This window comes from Bos javanicus, chromosome X, assembly GCF_032452875.1.
Source record: "Bos javanicus breed banteng chromosome X, ARS-OSU_banteng_1.0, whole genome shotgun sequence".
NCBI classification, from domain to species: Eukaryota; Metazoa; Chordata; class Mammalia; order Artiodactyla; family Bovidae; genus Bos; species Bos javanicus.
In genome coordinates this window covers 88,160,509-88,176,699 of record NC_083897.1, presented here as the reverse complement: position 1 = coordinate 88,176,699, position 16,191 = coordinate 88,160,509, and the positions used below count along the sequence as shown (strand labels likewise).

The 16,191-nt window shown below is 37.3% G+C and overlaps 1 pseudogene; it reads left to right on the top strand.

Annotated features, from left to right (window-relative positions):
• The window catches only part of LOC133243261 (cyclin-C-like), a 28,490-nt pseudogene extending 12,299 nt beyond the window's left edge, over positions 1-16,191 (top strand).

The following is a 16,191-nucleotide window of genomic DNA, read 5'->3' as shown; positions in this document are numbered from 1 at the left end:
TTGTTCATGGAAGAAGGCCTTCTTATCTCTCCTTTCTCTTCTCTGGAACTCTGCATTCAGTTGGGTATGTCTTTCCCTTTCTCCCTTTCCTTTCACTTCTCTTCTTTCCTTAGCTATTTGTAAAGTCTCTCAGACAACCAGTTTGCCTTGCATTTCTTTTTCTTGGCGATGGTTTTGGTCACCATCTCCTGTACAATGTTACGGACCTCCATCCATAGTTCTTCAGGCACTCTGTCTACCAGATCTAATCCATTGAATCTATTTGTCACCTCCACTGTATAATCATGTGGGATTTGATTTAAGTCATATCTGAATGGTCTAGTATATGACTAAATTATGCCTATTTTCCATTAGAACACATTTATAATTTTGATTAGCAGGAATTCAGCAGACTAGATAATAATAAGAGATCAGGAAGCATATAATTCCACTATATTAAACCTATGGTCATTGAAATGAAATAAAATTTATATTTTAAGGCAGAACAAGAAAAAAAATTAAACATAAATTCTCTGTTTGGACCTCTCCCCTCCCTCCCTAATGTGCAGTCTGCACATTAACCAGAGCTCCTCAAAGATGGGAGTGCCTGCTCAACCATAAAGATCATTTTTTTTTTTCTTCTGACTCCAACAGTGTAACTTCTTAGAAGAATACCATTCTTTCCCAGCTCTGTAGGGGGTCATGTTGACTTGCTGCTCACTTTATATGTGCTCACCTGGACTATATATCCTTGATGAACTTTATATAAAATATCAGTATGTCATTTTGATGTACAATCTTTTGTCTCAAAAATGTGTATGACTGTGCCTTTGACTTCTAACAGCTTTCTGAGAATCTGTTTCCCTGGTTATAATCCTCAGTTTAGCTCAAATAAAATTCCATTTTTTTTCTTCTTAACTGGATAGTTAATTGAATTTTTGTTGACAAACTGCATGTCCAGGATTCTAAATAACTCTTTTTATATTATCCACAAACAAACATTGTTCAGCAATAATCTGAAATATTTCACTTTATGAAGTCAAATGATTGCTATTTTATGTTTGTACAAAAACTATTTTTAAAAAAATCATTTGACAAAGTCAAATTTTCAAATGAGTTTACTGGTGGGTTTTTTAAAGAAATTTTTGATGGATTGCTAATTTTCTCATAGTGCTTAGTTTCAAACTCAACTAACAAAAACAGAAATAAAAATAACACAAAGAAGTTATTTGTGTATAACCATTGCAGACGACAAAGTAACAAAAAAAGAAACAAATTACAATTCATTTGTAAGGTCATAAATTGAGATGTTGATATTATCTACAATTCATGTCTACCAAGGCATTTTCAGAACTTAAACTTGTTGAATAAATATTATAGAATATTTAAAGGGAAAAAGACAAGATTCTAAAATTAGTCTTCTCTGAATTAAAAATGTTCTTAAGATGGATATGAAAAGTCTCAACCAGATACCTGTAATAACAAGAATAACATTCATTCATTGGGAATTCCCTGGTGGTTCAGTGGTTAGGACTCCATGCTCTCACTACCAAGAGCAGGTTCAGTCCCTGGTCAGAGAACTAAAATCTCACAAGCTGCATGGTGCAGGGAAATAAAAAAAAAGAATAACATTCACCTTCTTTAGAACTTGCTTTTACTTTATGATACTAGGAGAATCATTTTAGAAGAAATCATCTTGGAAACCACTATTTTAAATTAAAGCCTTTAAATTCTCAGAACATATTAGAATATGACATTAATTCTTCTTCCAGTTGGTTACAGAAAAATAAAACCACAGAACTCTTCCTATTACCTAATCTAAGGTGACTGCTTAAGAAATAAGTAGTACAATATATAATATAAAATAGATAACTAATAAGGACTTACTTATAGCACAGGGAACTCTACTCAGTACTCTGTAGTAACCTATATGAGAAAAGAATTTTAAAAAGAGTGGATATATGTATATGTATAACTGACTCACTTTGTTGTACACCTGAAACTAACACAACCTTGTAAATCAACTATACTCCAATAGAATTTAAAAAGAGAAATTAGTATAGGAAGCTTAAAGTAGTATCTACTTTCCTTATGTAAGTATGAATATATTTTAACACCATCTGACTGAGCATTTCAATGTTTGAACTGCAGATATCCATTGAAAGGAGGCAATATTTTATCAGCTATGAGGGATATTAAAGGAGAAACACATTTTACCCCTAGAAGTGAGAAAAGTGTCAAACAGAAGTAACACGTGAATAAAAGACTAGTTCCTGAAATAAAGGCATGATATAAGGAGAAAAATAATGTTACTCATTTATTGATACTTCAAACTATTATCACCCATTGTCAGGAATAATGCAATATCTCTTCATTCTTATGTGTCATAATCATCACATATAAAAATACAGACACTGCGTGGTATTAAGCGTTTTTTGGAACTGATCAAGAGTCTATGTCACAGCATGCATAAGTTATTTCTATCAAAACTGTTAATTTATACTGGCACAAATTTTCATTAAGCATACTAATACTTTTTAAATGATGCAATAAAAAAAAATCCAGTTTCAGGAAGGGAGAGACTTCTAGAATGGCTAAATGACAAGCTTGGCAAATCCTCTCCCCAAAAAGCAATTACAAAAGTGGAAAAAAATTGTCAAAAGACAACAAGTTAAAGACTCTGGACATTGACCAAAATTATACAACAAATTGAAAAGTGCTTATTCAAGAAAATCTACTTGAATCTCAGTAAGAATGATGAGAGTCTGTAGTGTTTTAACCTGGAACTGTTCCTGCCCCTTCTAGCTCCCAGACACAGAAGTATCGCTAGGAACAAAGAGTCCCTAAGAACAAGCAGCTAAGCTGCAGGAGGAGAGTGAGGAAAATTCTAGGCCCAGGGGCAATATCAAAAAACATCAGTGATCTCAGTGATTTACAATCAGGAAGGGTCAACATTATAGCTAGCTCAATACTGATTGGGGCAAGCAATAAACCAGCATGTCTGTCATAAATTTAACAGAGAGATCCAGGGAATGACACAGACACATTACCCCCTGATAAAAACCTTAATTATCAAGTGATCTAGAAGTACTGTACACACGAGCAAATAGGCATGCATCTTCAGGAGAAACTGGAGTTTGCTCTAGCAAGTTGAACATAAAACACTGTAACTGTAGAGAGTAAAAGCCAGGAGATACTTGGAAAATAGATGCACTTTTAATGTGTTCTCCCAAGCTACATAACAGATCCATCAGCAAAAGGTAGCTGCTGCCTTAGTGCCTCAAGGTGTCTAAGTATAATCTTTGACCAATCATTGACTGACAAATAATCTGTGCTGACCCAGGGACTATCCTAACAAGGTCAGACTTAAGTACATGAAAACAATGTTTATAAACACTGAGCAGAAATAAAAGCATCTAGACACTGAGGAAAACACTCTTCAGAATTACTCTGAGCAAGTCACAAATAAAACCATTCTGTAGAGGATGGGAGGATCAGAATACAGAGTTGTTAGAATATGTTATCTAAAATATCCTGTTTTCACACCTCCTGCAAAAAACAATAAAAATTATGAGACATGCAAGAAAACAGAGAAGTATGACTTATATACAGGAAAAAATTATTCAATAGAAGCTGTTTATGAAGGGGTCCAAAGCATCACTACGAACAAAGCTAGTGGAGGTGATGGAATTCCAGTTGAGCTATTTCAAATCCTAAAAGATGATGCTGTGAAAGTGCTGCACTCAATATGCCAGCAAATTTGGAAAACTCAGCAGTGGCCACAGGACTGGAAAAGGTTAGTTTTCATTCCAATCCCAAAGAAAGGGAATGCCAAAGAATGCTCAAACTACCGCACAATTGCACTCATCTCACACACTAGTAAAGTAATGCTCAAAATTCTCCAAGCCAGGCTTCAGCAATACGTGAACCGTGAACTTCCAGATGTTCAAGCTGGTTTTAGAAAAGGTAGAGGAACCAGAGATCAAATTGCCAACTTCTGCTGGATCATCAAAAAAGCAAGAGAGTTCCAGAAAAACATCTATTTCTGCTTTATTGACTATGCCAAAGCCTTTGACTGTGTGTATCACAATAAACTGTGGAAAATTCTGAAAGAGATGGGAATACCAGGCCACCTGACCTGACTCTTGAGAAACCTATATACAGATCAGGAAGCAACGGTTAGAACTGGACATGGAACAACAGACTGGTTCCAAATAGGAAAAGGAGTACGTCAAGGCTGAATATTGTCACCCTGCTTATTTAACTTATATGCAGAGTACATCATGAAAAACGCTGGACTGGAAGAAGCACAAGCTGGAATCAAGATTGCCAGGAGAAATATCAATAACCTCAGATATGCAGATGACACCACCCTTATGGCAGAAAGTGAAGAGGAACTAAAAAGCCTCTTGATGAAAGTGAAAGTGGAGAGTGAAAAAGTTGGCTTAAAGCTCAACATTCAGAAAACGGAGATCATGGCATCCGGTCCCACCACTTCATGGGAAATAGATGGGGAAACAGTGGAAACAGTGTCAGACTTTATTTTTCTGGGCTCCAAAATCACTACAGATGGTGACTGCAGCCATGAAATTAAAAGACACTTACTCCTTGGAAGGAAAGTTATGACCAACCTAGATAGCATATTCAAAAGCAGAGACATTACTTTGCCAGCAAAGTTTCGTCTAGTCAAGGCTATGGTTTTTCCTGTGGTCATGTATGGATGTGAGAGTTGGACTGTGAAGAAGGCTGAGTGCCAAAGAATTGATGCTTTTGAACTGTGGTGTTGGAGAAGATTCTTGAGAGTCCCTTGGACTGCAAGGAGGTTCAACCAGTCCATTCTGAAGGAGATCAGCCCTGGGATTTCTTTGGAAGGAATGATGCTAAAGCTGAAACTCCAGTACTTTGGCCACCTCATGGGAAGAGTTGACTCATTGGAAAAGACTCTGATGCTGGGAGGGATTGGGGGCAGGAGGAGAAGGGGACGACAGAGGATGAAATGGCTGGATGGCATCACTGACTCGATGGACGTGAGTCTGAGTGACCTCTGGGAGTTGGTGATGGACAGGGAGGCTTGGCATGCTGCGATTCATGGGGTCGCAAAGAGTCAGACACGACTGAGCGACTGATCTGATCTAATCTGATGATGGCAACAATTTATCAAATAAATAATATCCATGAGGAAAGATAATTATTTTTTAAAGTACCAAATGAAAATTTTGGAGCTAAAAAGTACAACAACTGAAATGAAAATTTCACTGTAGGATCTCAACAGCAGACTTGACCTGGTAGAAAAACGAGTCAGTGAATTTGAAGATAGACCAAAGAAGAATGAAGAAAAATGAAGACAGCACCAGAGACCTATAGGACAACATCAAATGTACCAATATACGTACATCAGGAGTCTCAGAAAGAGAAGAGAATGAATAAGGAAGAAAAAATATTTGGAAAATTATGTCCACTAACTTTCTAAATTTGATGAAAAACATTAACCTACTCATCCAACAAGCTCAACAAACTCTAAGAAGGGAAAATCCAAACAGACCCACACCTTTTAAATACACCGTAGTTAAATTGCTGCAAGAGAAAAACCAGGAAACTGTCAAGAAAAAAACAATATCACAGAAAAAATGAACCACAATGAAATTAAAGCTAATGTCATCAGAAACAATGCAGGGCAGAAGGCAATCAAATAATATTAAAAATGCTGAAAGAAAAACACTGTCAATCAATAACTATATCAAGTTTTGTGCTTCAAAACAAAGGCAAAATATTATCTCTGCCTATTCATGCCACTGTAGTTTCAGGGAAAGTTGTATGGGAAGCCAGGAGTTTCATGCCTGCCCTGAAGTAATGAGACTGCATCTCCTTATAATGCCAGAAGACACCTAGACACTCTACAAGGAACCTGGACTTCCACACCCAGCAGTAACAAAGATCCTACCCACGGGTGTCAGTGGAGGCCACATGGGAAGCAGCAATGAGACCCTCACCCCTTCCTAGCCAGGACAGTCTCTGCAGAGGCTTAGTGGTTAGTATTAACTCCCATCTCTACCCAGCAGTAATGAGGTACCCCCATCCAGAGTATCACCAGAGGCTATGGGGTAACTGGGACTTTGACCACAACCTGGTTGTAATGAAGTAATACTGCCTTTTTGATATCTGCATGGTGTCTCATACCATAATACAAAAAAGTGAAGGATGCAATAGAAAATCACTAGGAATACTAGGAATGAGGAAAATCTTAAGTTGAATGAAGAAAAATAATCAACAGATGCCACCATCAAGATGATACAGATGTTAAAACTGTCTGACAAGAATTTTAAAGCATCCACCATAAAAATGCTTCAATTATGAACACACTTGAAACAAGTGAAAGAAATACAGAATCTAAGCATAAGCAAAGAAACAAAAGATATAGATAAAAACAAATTTTATAATTGAAAAATATAGATTGTGGAGAAATTGAACCTCTTCTGGGTATTTATCCACATTAAATGTGTAAATTGTATCTCAATAAAACTATGACCAAAAAAGAAAAATACAATAACTGAATTAAAAACAAAACAAAACAAAACTCAAGGGGCTCTCACCATCGCTGCTGAGGAGCAGAGCCGAGCCCATCAGATCAAGGAGCATGGTAACCGGGTGGGCTGGGTCTATGGTCACTCTGTGGGCTGCTCAGCTGGCTGGTGCTTTTTTATCAGGGCAAGCTGTGTCCCATGGCAGGGAAATTTTGGCAGAGCTCACACTATTTGCAATGGATTTTTGATAAACAAGATCTGTTGAAGGAACATCAAAAGGATTTAAAGTTTCTCTCAGTAAAAGAGTATTAAAAATTACAAATATTTTTTACAAATGTTATCCAAGCATTAGGTGAACATCCTAAATTAAGACAAATCATTGCCACTTCTACGGTCTATTTCAAGAGATTCTATGTAAGGTATTCTCTGAAAAGTATAGATCCTGTATTAATGGCTCCTATCTATGTGCTTTTGGCATCCAAATAGAGGAATTTGGAGTAGTCTCAAATACAAGATTGATTTCTGCTGCTACTTCTGTTTTGAAAACTAGATTTTCATATGCCTTTCCAAAGGAATTTCCTTATAGGATGAACCATATATTAGAATGCGAATTCTGTCTTTTAGAATTAATGGATTGTTGTTTGATAGTGTATCATCCTTATAGACCTTTGCTCCAGTATGTGCAGAACATGGGCCAAGAAGACATTTTGCTTCGCCTTGCATGGAGGATAGTGAACAATACCTACAGAAGGGATCTTTGCCTACTGTATCCTCCTTTCATGATAGTTTTAGCTTGCCTGCATGTAGCCTGTGTTCTACAGCAGAAAGATGCCAGACAGTGGTTTGCTAAGCTTTCTGTGGATATGGAGAAGATCTTGGAAATAATCAGGGTTATTTTAAAACTGTATGAGCAGTGGAAAAATTTTGATGAGAGAAAAGAGATGGCAACTATTCTTAGTAAGATACTGAAACCAAAACCTCCCCCAAACAGTGAAGGAGAACAGGGTCCAAATGGAAGTTAGAACTCTAGCTACAGCCAATCTTAAAACATTCTGAAGAATTTCATAGTGGACCAGTTGGAAATAAACCACTGGACAGATTTCAGTAATGTCTTCAATGGAACACAAATGAATAGCTTGTTTCTGTCAAGCATGTTGGGAAGTTATTTTATTTTTGCAAAATGTTTTTCTTACCTAATTTGATTCTAGTACATAATTGATTAAAATCTATTGTTTATGAAAGTTTGGAAAGGTTCTAAGGGGACCTACAGAGAGACATACATAGACTTTTGAAAATTAATAGCTTCTGATTAGTAAAATTTTTCTTAATTTGGATAATAGAGATCATAGCTTTTTGTTAAGCCAGAAAATATGAAACATAATTTGTTTAAAATTTTCTTTGGTCAATGAATGACCAAAAAAGGAAATAAGTCAAATATATGAGGATTTTTTTCCCTCTCCTTAAGTTAAACTTTAAAACTGTATTTAAGGAATCAAATCTCACAAAGTCCTGGAAAGTTTTGGTGGTGATGATGATAATTTCAGGAAAATTAATCAACTACATATGATTTTAAAATGTATTTTATTCACTAGTTTTGGTGTCTTTCCATGGAGGATACTAGCCCAGCCTAGCAGAAAAGTGCAATATGTACAGTGTACTTTGACATTTTAAAAGTTATACTCCATAACCATTTTGAAATGCTGGGCAAACAGTTTTAAAAATTGCATTTAATTCAGTTAATCAGGCATTTTGAAAGCTAACTGGAGAAAAACCGTAATATGGTTGAAATTTGATAGCATTTTAATGTTATTTTTACTGTGGAGTTTTTTATGTGATATACAAACCCTAGTTTATTTTTGTGTCTTAGTGTGGACTTATAGGGCTTCCTTGATAGTTCAGTTGGTAAAGAATCTGCCTGCAGTGCAGGAGACACCTGTTCGATTCCTGAGTCAGGAACAGATTTACTACAGGAATCCTGAGCTAGGAACACAATCAGGTTTCAGGCCAGTTAGATACTGGCTGTTTTTAATTCTCATCTGAGTGTAGGACGTCAGACTAAATGTTACATCAGTGGGACTTTGCTGTCTGTCAGTCAGTCAGTCAGTTCAGTTGCTCAGTCGTGTCCGACTCTTTGCGACCCCATGAATTGCAGCACGCCAGGCCTCCCTGTCCATCACCAACTCCCGGAGTTCACCCAGACTCAACGTCCATCGAGTCAGTGATGCCATCCAGCCATCTCATCCTCTGTCGTCCCCTTCTCCTCCTGCCCCCAATCCCTCCCAGCATCAGAGTCTTTTCCAATGAGTCAACTCTTCGCATGAGGTGGCCAAAGTACTGGAGTTTCAGCTTTAGCATCATTCCTTCCAAAGAAATCCCAGGGCTGATCTCCTTCAGAATGGACTGGTTGGATTTCCTTGCAGTCCAAGGGACTCTCAAGAGTCTTCTCCAACACCACAGTTCAAAAGCATCAATTCTTCGGCACTCAGCCTTCTTCACAGTCCAACTCTCACATCCATCCATGACCGCAGGAAAAACCATAGCCTTGACTAGACAGACCTTTGTTGGCAAAGTAATGTCTCTGCTTTTGAATATGCTATCTAGGTTGGTCATAACTTTCCTTCCAAGCAGTAAGCATCTTTTAATTTCATGGCTGCAGTCACCATCTGCAGTAGAAGTTATTAAATTACATGATTGTTTTCTTCAGACTTGAAGGAGAGTGATAAATAAAATTTGGAGTCATAGGATATTGATATACAATTTAGGGATTAAAATTTTTCATAAATCAACTGTGAAAATGGATTATTAAATTAAATGTTAACTTCCTAGTATAAAACTGCAAGAATAAAAGTAAATTATCCAGCTTAAAAAAGAAAAAACAATGGATGGGGTAAAAAACAGAATAGAGAGGACAGAAGAAAGGATCAGTGAACCCAAAAATAGAACAATAGAAAATACCCAATCTGAAAATAGGGGAAAATAGATTAAAAACAATGAGTGGAGCCTCAGGAACTAATAGAACTCCAACATTTGTGTCATCAAAGTCCTGGAAGGAGAGGTGAAAGAGGGAAGGTCTGAAAAACTAAACACAAAAATTATTGAAAGCAAAGAGAGAGAAACAATACTTTATATACATGGGGAAACAATTTGGATGACAGTGAATCTCATCAGAAAACATGGGGACCAGAAGGAATTGGCATAGCATTTTTAAAGTGATGAAGTAAAAGAAATGTCAACCAACAAGTCTTTAACCAGCAAAAGTATCCTTTAGGCATAAAAGGGAAATTGAGACATTCTCAGATGAAAAAAATCTAAGAAAATCTGTCACCAGCAGACCTATTTTGAAAATATGGCTAAAGGAAATCCTTGTAACACAAAAGTAATGATTAAAAAAAAGAAATCTTGGAGCACAGGAATGGAAGTCAAAACAACTGAAGGAGTAAAAACAGAATAAATAAAATAGATTTGACATCTCTTGAGTTTTCTAAATCATGTTTGAAGCAAAAATTATAACATTGTTTGATGTGGTTTTCAATAAACACTTAATATTGTAAAAGGAGGAGTATAAAGAAACAAATGGAGATAAGGACTTTACATTTTACTCTGCTGGCAAAGTAGGGGAAAAGCATGGTGCATACACACAATGGAATAGCCATAAAAAGGAATAAAATACAAATAAATGTTAAAACATGGATGAATGAACCTTGGAAACATGATAAGTAAAAGAAACTAGATACAAAAGGTCACATATCACATGTTTCCATTTATATGAACTGTCTAGAATATGCATCTCTATAGAAACAGGAAATAAATTTGTGCTTGCTTAGGGCTGGAGTGGAATGAAGACTGGGCACAAGAGTTCAATTTGGGGTATTGAAAATGTTTTAAAATCAGATTGTAGTGATGTTGCACAACTCTGTGAATATACTAAAAACCATTGAATTGTACACTTCAAATGTATGGATTTTATGGCATGTGAATTATATCTCAAAAAGGCTGTTTCTAAAAACATTGCAAACTTAAGTGTAAAACATAACACTACACAACTTTTAGAATAAAACACAAGAAAAATTCTTTGGGAGCTAGGCTTGTGAAGACATAACACCAAAAGCACAATCCAAAAAGAAAAATAATCAATAACTTGGACTTCAAAAATTAAAAAACTTTTGCTCTGTAGAAGACTCCGTTAAGAGGACAAAAAGAGAGATGGAGAAAATATTTGCCAACCATATAAATTACAAAGGATTTGTATCAAAAATGTCTAAAGAACTCTGAAAACTGAAAAGTTTAAAAAAATATCTAAGTAGGAAATGAGCAAAGGATGTGAAAAGACATTTCACCAGAGAGGATATACGAATGAGAAACAAGCATAGGACAAAATGTTCCACATCTTCAGCTATCAGGGAAATGCAAACTAAAGCCACAATGAGATATTAACACACACCGATTAGAAGGGCTAAATTTTTTTTTTAAATAGTGACGACACCAAATGCTGGCTTCCCTGGTAGCTCAGATTGTAAAGAGTCTGCCTGCAATACGGGAGGCCCAGGTTCGATGCCTGGGTCGGGAAGATCCCCTGGAGAAGGAAATGGCAACCCACTCCAGTATTCTTGCTTGGAAAATCCCATGGACGGAGGAGCCTGACGGGCTTGGCGGGCTACAGTCCATAGGGTTGCAAAGAGTTGGACACGACTGAGCAGCTAACATTTTCACTTTCAACACCAAATGCTAAAGAGGGTGAGATAAACTAGGTCATTCATATATTGCTGGTGGGACTATAAAATGATACAGCCACTCTGGAAACACAGTTTGGCAGTTTCTTAAATAAGTTGAACATATACTACCATGCAGTCCAACAATTGTATCCCTAGACATTTATCCTAGAGTCATGAAAACTTAAATCTACACAAAAACCTGTATGCAGTTGCTCACAGCAGCCTTATTGGTTATAGCCAAAAATAGGAAACAACCTAAATGTCCCTCAATAGGTGAATGAGTGTTGTTGTTGTCCAGTTGCTACGTCGTGTCTGACTCTTTGCTACCCCATGGACTGCAGCACACCAGGCTCTTCTGTCCTCACTATCTCGCTGAGTTTGCTCAGATTCATGTCCATTGAATCAGTGATGCTATCTAACCATCTCATCCTCTGCCACCCACTTCTGCTTTTGCCTTCAATCTTTCCTAGCATCAGAGTCTTTTCCAGTGAGTTGACTCTTCCCATCAGGTGGCCAAAGTACTAGATCTTCAGTTTCAGCAACAGTCCTTCCAATGAATATTCAGGGTTAATTTCCTTTAGGATTGACTGGTTTGATCTCCTTGTTGTCCAAGGGACTCTATGAGTCTTCTCCAACACCACAGTTCAAAAGTATCAGTTCTTCAGTGCTCAGCCTTCTTTATGGTCCAACTCACACATCCATACATGACTACTGGGAAAACCATAGCCTTGACTAGACAGACCTTTGTCGACAAAGTGGTGTCTCTGCTTTTTAATATACTGTCTAGGTTTGTCATAGCTTTTCTTCCAAGGAGCAAGTGTCTTAATTTCATGGCTGCAGTCACCATCTGCAGTGATTTTGGAGCCCAAGAAAATAAAATCTGTCACTGCTTCCACTTTTTCCCCTTCTATTTGCCATGAAATGATGGGACCGGATGCCATGATCTTAGTTTTCTGAAAACTTTTTTTCTGAAAAACTTAAGGGTTAACACACTGCAATACATCCAGACTAGAGAATGTTACTCAACAACAAAAGAAAGAAAGTGTTGATAACCAGCAACAACTTGGGTGGATCTCAAGGACATTACATTGAGTATATAATTCCCTTTATAAGACATTCTCAAAATGAAAAAAAATTATAGAAATGGAAAACAATTTAGTGGTTGTCAGGAGTTAAGAGATACTAGGGAGACAGGTGGGTGCAACTGGGAAAGGGTGACATGAGGCAGATAATTTCAACAAGAGGATATTTCTGTATCCTGATTGTAGTAGAGGTTATTGAATCTGCACATGTAATAAAATAGCATAGAACTATATACACACATCATACTGATGTCAGTTTCCTCTGTTTGATATCATACTATAGTTACATAAGATTTAACCATTGCAGGAAACTGGGTGAAGGTGCACAAGACCTCTCTGTGCTATTTTTGCAAATTCTAGTAAATCCACAATTGTTTTAAAATTAAAAAAAATTAACAAAGACAAAATACATTTCTAGAGAAACAGAGACTAAGAGAATTCTTTGCTGGGTGATATGGCTTACAAGAAATCATAAAAGAAGTTTTAGAATTTTATTTTTATACTTTATTATTTTGAGGCCATGTTGTTGAGTACATACAGGCCCTGGATTATAATTTTATGGTTAATTGTTCATTTTCTGTTATACAGATGTACCTTAATTAGACCCATCCTCCATTGATGGACATTTAGGTTGTTTCTAATATTTCTCTAATACACACAATGCTGCTGTGCATGTTTTGACTATATTTCAATACATAATAGTGCTAATATATCTGTGGGATAATTCCTAGAATTGGAATTGCTGGGTCAAAGAGTTACCTGTGCTTTAAAGTTGTTAAAGATGTTCTAAATGAAAAAGTTCTGGAGATGGATAGTGGTGATGGTTGTAGAACAATGTGAATGTACTTAATGCCACTTAAGTACATTTAAAAATAGTTAAAATGGTAAGTTTTACGTATATTTTACCTCAATAAACAAAATAAAATGTTAACATTAAAATATATATATATATATGTATCCTAGACTTCCCTGTTGGCTCAGTGGTAAAAGAATCCTCCTGCCAATGCAGGAGACATGGGTCCTATCCCTGGTCAGGGAAGATCCCACATGCCGCAGAGCAACTAAGCCTTTCACAACAACTACTGAGGCCATGTGCTTCAACTACTGAAGCCCGCATGCCCTAAAGCCCATGCTCCACAAGAAGAGAAGCCACTGCAATGAGAAGCCTGCACACCGCAGCTAGAGAGTAGCCATCACTCAACACAACTAGAGAAAAACCCACTCAGCAGCAAAGACCCAACACAGCCAAAAATAAAGTGTGTGTGTGTGTGTGTGTGTGTTTGTATATTTGTGACCCTGTGGACTGTAGCCTACCAGGCTTCTCCATCCATGGGATTCTCCAGGCAAGAATACTGGAATGGGTTACCATTTCCTTCTCCAGGGGATCTTCCCGACCCAGGGATTGAACCTGGGTCTCCCGCATTGGAGGCAGACGCTTTAACCTGAGCCATCAGGGAAGCCCTGTATATGTGTGTGTGTGTGTGTGTGTGTGTGTGTGTGCATGCTAAGTGGCTTCAGTTGTGTCTGACTCTTTGCAATCCTGTGGACTGTAGCCCGCCAAGCTCCTCTGTCCACGGTATTTCACAGGCAATAATACTGGAGTGGGTTGCCATCTCCTTCTCGAGGTCATCTTTCTGACCCAGTCACATTTGTCAAAAGACTTCTAAGAAGGACTCATCTTTCTTTATCTACTTGCATCTGAAACATTGTGGCAAACATGATTTCTCACAGATTCTATGATAAAGCTGGTGAAATCTTTACCCAAGCATAGAAATAAATGCTTCTTTAGTAGACTGACTTCAGGTGTAGCAAGCATTTAGTGAGCACCTATTATAAAATGGAAACAGTGACAGATTTTATTTTCTTGGGCTTCAAAGGCTTCAAAGGCTTCAAAGTGGATGGTGACTGCAGCATAAAATTAAAAGACACTTGTTCCCTGGAAGGAAATCTGTGACAAACCTGGACAGCATGTTAAAAAGCAGAGATATCACTTTGCTGACAAATGTCCACATAGTCAAAGCTATTGTTTTTCCAGTAGTCATGTAGGGATGTAAGAGTTGGACCATAAAGAAAGCTGAGCACATAAGAGTTGATGCTTTCAAACTGTGGTGCTGGGGAAGACTCTTGAAAGTCCCTTGAACAGCAAGATCAAACCAGTCAATCCTAAAGGAAATTAACCCTGAATATTTATTGGAAGGACTGTTGCTGAAGCTGAAGCTCCAATACGTTGGCCACCTGATGCAAAGAGCTGACTCATTGGAAAAGACCCTGATATTGGGAAAGGTTGAGGGCATGAGTAGGAGGGGGTGACAGAGGATGAGATGGTTGAATGGCATCATTGACTCAATGGACATGAGTTTGGGTAAACTCTAGGAGACAGTGAAAAACAGGGAAGCCTGGTGTACTGTAGACCATGGGGTCGCAAACAATCAGATATGACTTAGCCACTGAACAACAACAGCAAGAAGAAAACTAACACTATTAATTTTATATTAATTATCACCTTATGCTTATGTAAGGACAGACTAGTATCTACATGTATTTTACACATTCATGATATATGTTTTTCTTAATTTTTTTCAATATTTCTAGTCTACATGTTCCATCTGCAAGTTTTTTCAAGTTGTTGCCAACCTCCAAAAATTCTTCCAATATATTTATAGGACCTACGCAGATCAAACAATAACCCTGTTGTTCAAGGGCCAACTGCATTACAAATGTTTCTGGTCTTTTCCAGCCTGATAGATGAAAGAGAATTTCATATCTTTATCTTGCATTTCTCTATTATGATTTAGAATGAACAATTTTCATGTATTTGAAAGTGATTTGTATATCTATGAATTGTCTCTGTCTAGTTTCTTTTAAATTACTGGCCTTTTATATTGATCTATAAGAGCTCTTTATGTATTGAGTAAACTAGCTATTGATTATATCTCTTGAAATTTTTTCTTTGCATTTCTCATTTGACTTTACGGCTTTTTAAGTTAAACGTGACCTGCCTCTTGAGAAACCTGTATGCAGGTCAGGAAGCAACAGATAGAACTGGACATGGAACAACAGACTGGTTCCAAATAGGAAAAGGAGTACATCAAGGCTGTATATTGTCACCCTGCTTGTTTAACTTATATGCAGAATACATCATGAGAAACGGTGGGCTGGAAGAAGCACAAGCTGGAATCAAGATTGCCAGGAGAAATATCAGTAACCTCGGATATGCAGATGACACCACCCTTATTGCAGAAAGTGAAGAGGAACTAAAGAGTTCTTGATGAAAGTGAAAGAGGAGAGTGAAAAGTTGGCTTAAAGCTCAACATTCAGAAAACAAAGATCATGGCATCTGGTCCCATCACTTCATGGGAAATAGATGGGAAAACAGTGTCAGACTTTATTCTTTTGGGCTCCAAAATCACTGCAGATGGTGACTGCAGCCATGAAATTAAAAGACGCTTACTCCTTGGAAGGAAAGTTATGACCAACCTAGACAGCATATTCAAAAGCAGAGACATTACTTTGTCAACAAAGGTCCATCTAGTCAAGGCTATGGTTTTTCCAGTGGTCATGTATGGATGTGAGAGTTGGACTATATACATTTGAATCAGTTCTAATGAGGTGGATGAAACTGGAGCCTATTATACAGAGTGAAGGAAGCCAAAAGGAAAAACATAAATACAGTATACTAACGCATATATATGGAATTTAGAAAGATGGTAACAATAACCCGGTGTACGAGACAGCAAAAGAGACACTGATGTATAGAACAGTCTTATGGACTCTGTGGGAGAGGGAGAGGGTGGGAAGATTTGGGAGAATGGCATTGAAACATGTAAAATATCATGTAAGAAACGAGTTGCCAGTCCAGGTTTGATGCACGATACTGGATGCTTGGGGCTAGTGCAC